A 3,510-nucleotide genomic window follows, 5' to 3' on the forward strand; every position below is an offset into this window, starting at 1 on the left:
TGATCTCACCTAAAGAAAAGAGGATTCATTTTGTTAGGAGTTTAGAGACAAGGGCTACAGAATTTGGTGAAGTCTTGGGTGGGGTGAAAAGATTTGTAAAAATTTGGCTCCTGGGCAAAGATCCCAGGGAAATGTAACTGTTCTGACTCTGGGATGCCTGGGTAAACCAAATTGCCCCATTGTGCTGTCTTTCATTTTCTTTCTTTCTTTTTTTTTTTTTTTTTTTTTTTTAGGAAACAGTTCCAATTTTTATTCAAAAAATTATTAATCAAAATTACAAAAGCAGATTTACAGAGCACAGATGGATAACAAAACCAGAGGGCAATGGAACATTCCAGAGACCTTGAAAAGTCCCAGAGAAGCACACACCAGACATTTCCAGTTGAACCGTGGTTGATGAGGGCTGCCCTCACCCCTGCCTCTTCTCAATGAGCTCTTCCTTGTATTTGCCTCTCTCTTTTCCAACTTCCTGAGACTTGGCTTTGCGTTCAAGATTTTTTTCCTATCTTTATCCAATTTTAGCCTGGTGATAACTACCTTGCTCGGGTGGATACCCACGTGGACGGTTGTGCCATTAGCCTTCTGGCGCTGCACCCGCTCAATGTAGATGACGTATTTCTTTGTGTACACCTGAACTACCTTGCCGATTTGCTGACCTTTGTAATGTCCTTGAACCACCTGAACCTCGTCGTCCTTGCGGATGGGCATGGAGTGGACCTTGTACTTCTGCCGCAGCTCTTTGGAAAGCGAGGAAGACATGATCTTCCTGCGAACGTGCGAGGGGGCATTGAAGTGGTGTTTGCGGTTTTTGCTTCGGTCCGAGGTCACGAAGGGGTTGAACTTCATGGTGGCCATCTAGCAGCACGGCCAGCCCGGGTGTGTCCATTTTCTTTTTTTATGAAAGGATTTTTAGGTTGTTCTCTATATTCCTGAGTAGATATGCATTATTTTGAATGATTTCTATCACTAATGTACACACATTTTGTACCTGTCCACATACTTTATAAAGCATGGTGACTAAGGCTTCCTTTCTGTTCCAGGAGTTAACCATATTGTTTGTCTCCTGACTCAGCAGTTCCTGACTCATCTATGGTTAAATTCTCCATTCTGAGGAGATAAGAACAGAGTTTCTCTGAAGAATGTTAAAGGAGCTAGGTAAGCCTGTATGCATCTTCTTTCTGTCATTTTTATTAATTTGCATTTTGTATTACAAAAAGATATAAGCATAGAGTATGCACCTACTCTTTTTGTGTCACCTCTAGTAACTATTTTCAGGTTTTTCCATGCTTTTCCTGTGTGCACTTCAGCCTCACATGACAGTGCATAGATAGTTTACCATTTGTTCATACATTCCTCTGCTAATGGATATCTGCAGTGATTCCTGTTTGTGTGCATATTTGAAAGAAATTGCTATGACATTTGCCATGACCAGTGCAGCCAAACTTGCAAGTTCCAGTGAGGGGTGATGGGGGATTACAAAAATAAAGATTCACACAGGCAGATTTTGAAGATAAACAGCTGGGATCAGGTGGAGTGCTGCTCTCTGATGGAGATGCAGATCTAAAGTTACACCATCAATCTTTATTTATGCATGTCTCATTATCCGGTTAAGACTTATTAAAGCATTATTCTTTGTATTCAAGAAAGTTATAGAAACTAGAAACATCTGTGTAGTTTTCCTGCAGTTGCAATTCACAATTGCAAAGTGCAATGTTAGGAGCTTTGTGTAACTCTCAATAAGGTCCATTGTTTAAAGTTATTGTTAAGCAGGCAGGCTCAGGAGTAGTAGAGCTGGTGAACCATTGTGGTTGTCTAGCATAAGAATTCCTCTATTCCCAGTAGCTATGGGCCTGAGATCAAGGTCAGAGCTGAAAGGACTCTCACACAGAGCCTCCCCTTACAGGGCATTAACACAGCAGCTGAGTATCCTGTGCCCTTGCACAGGACCATTTCCAGGCACCAGGCGTGCCACAGCCATGAGGTCATCAGAGGTCCCCAATCTCAGTCACTGATTTCCCATCCTCTGTTATTGCTCACCACAGACATTCCTAAAAAAACATAAGCATTTATACTTTTATTTCCCTTTATTTAATACCAGATCATATGGGTATACATGTTCAACTTTGTGTGTGTGTGTGTGTGTGTGTGTGTGTGTGTGTGTGTGTGTTACTGGGGATTGAAGTCAGAGCCCCAGACATACTAGGGGAGTGCTCTACAACTGAGCCACATCACCAGTGCTATTTCATTTTATTTTGAGACAAGGCCTTGCCACGTTGGCCAGGCTGGCCTGGAACTTGAGATCCTCCTGTCGTCCACCTATGTAGCTGGAATTACAGGTGCTCACCACCATTCCTGGCTGTGTGTTCAACTTTAAAGGATGCTTTCAAAGTGTTTCCCAAAGTGGTTTTTATCATTTTATATTACCACAAACAATATATTGAGTTATCCAGTTCCCCCAGTGAGTATTATAAATTGCTATTATTGTATTTTCAGAATTTTTGTTCTTGCAGAATCCAGTTGTTTGCATTGCATAAAATTAGTTTACTTTGGTAATCATTTAAAGAATATAATGAAAAATAGAAATCCCATATAATCATACTTCCCTAATTATTTTGTATTTTCCTTATTTCATGCATGTCTAATTTAGGAGACATCATAAATAATCACTTTATTGGTAGATATTTCTGTTGTTTCTATATGTAAATATACATCTTATATTGCATGCTTTTGTAAAAAGAGAATGTATGCAATATCCCGTGTACCCAGTTTCTCCCAATGATAATATCTCACAAAACTACAATATCAACAAAGAAGACTACATCAATACAGTGAGAATATAGAATGTTTCCATCACTAGAAGGAATCCACAAGTGTTTTCTCATAGCCATACCCAATTCCCTTCTCCTGTTTCTGTCTTTTCCTCCTGGTAAACACTATTCTGTTTACCCATTACTAAAATTTCATGAATTTTATACAAATCAATCATATAGTATTTACCATTTTGTGGTTCTCATCATTCACTCAGGATAATCTTCTGGTGATACATGCAGATTGTTGCATAAATCAGTTTTTCATTGCTGAGTGGTTGCCAATACTATAGATGTAGCACAGGTTTTTTTTTTTTTTTTTTTTTTTTTTTTGGTCCGATCATCTGCAAAAGGATATTTGGGTAGATTCCAGTTCTTGGTGTTACAAGGAAGGCTGCTATATAAAAATTGAAGAATATTTGAATATTTAGTGATCACTAAGTCTTTATTTCCCAGTGTAAATTCTCTGACACATTAAATATATTGTGTTAGTTAGCTTTCCATTACTGTCCCCAAATACCGGAAATGATCAGCTTAAAAGGGAGGATGATTTAATTTAGTTCATGGATTCAGTCTATGGTTGGTGGTCCTGTGACTTCATAGTGGAAGCCTGTAGCAATGATGACAGCTGGAAAAAATCAGGGAGACTGGAAGGGGCTGGGGTTCAAATATGCCAGTCAAAGCCATATTCCTTTCACTAGGC

The 3,510-nt window shown here is 39.3% G+C and overlaps 1 pseudogene across 1 annotated transcript; it reads right to left on the bottom strand.

Moving 5' to 3' along the window:
* Positions 1-235: 235 nt before the first annotated feature.
* LOC306658387 (ribosomal protein uL24-like) lies at positions 236-1,034 on the bottom strand (annotated as a pseudogene). Its single transcript has one exon. The product of its transcript is annotated as a ribosomal protein uL24-like (transcript).
* Positions 1,035-3,510: the final 2,476 nt, after the last annotated feature.

The sequence above is a fragment of the Sciurus vulgaris genome (genome assembly GCF_902686455.1).
Source record: "Sciurus vulgaris genome assembly, chromosome: 3".
NCBI lineage: Eukaryota > Metazoa > Chordata > Mammalia > Rodentia > Sciuridae > Sciurus > Sciurus vulgaris.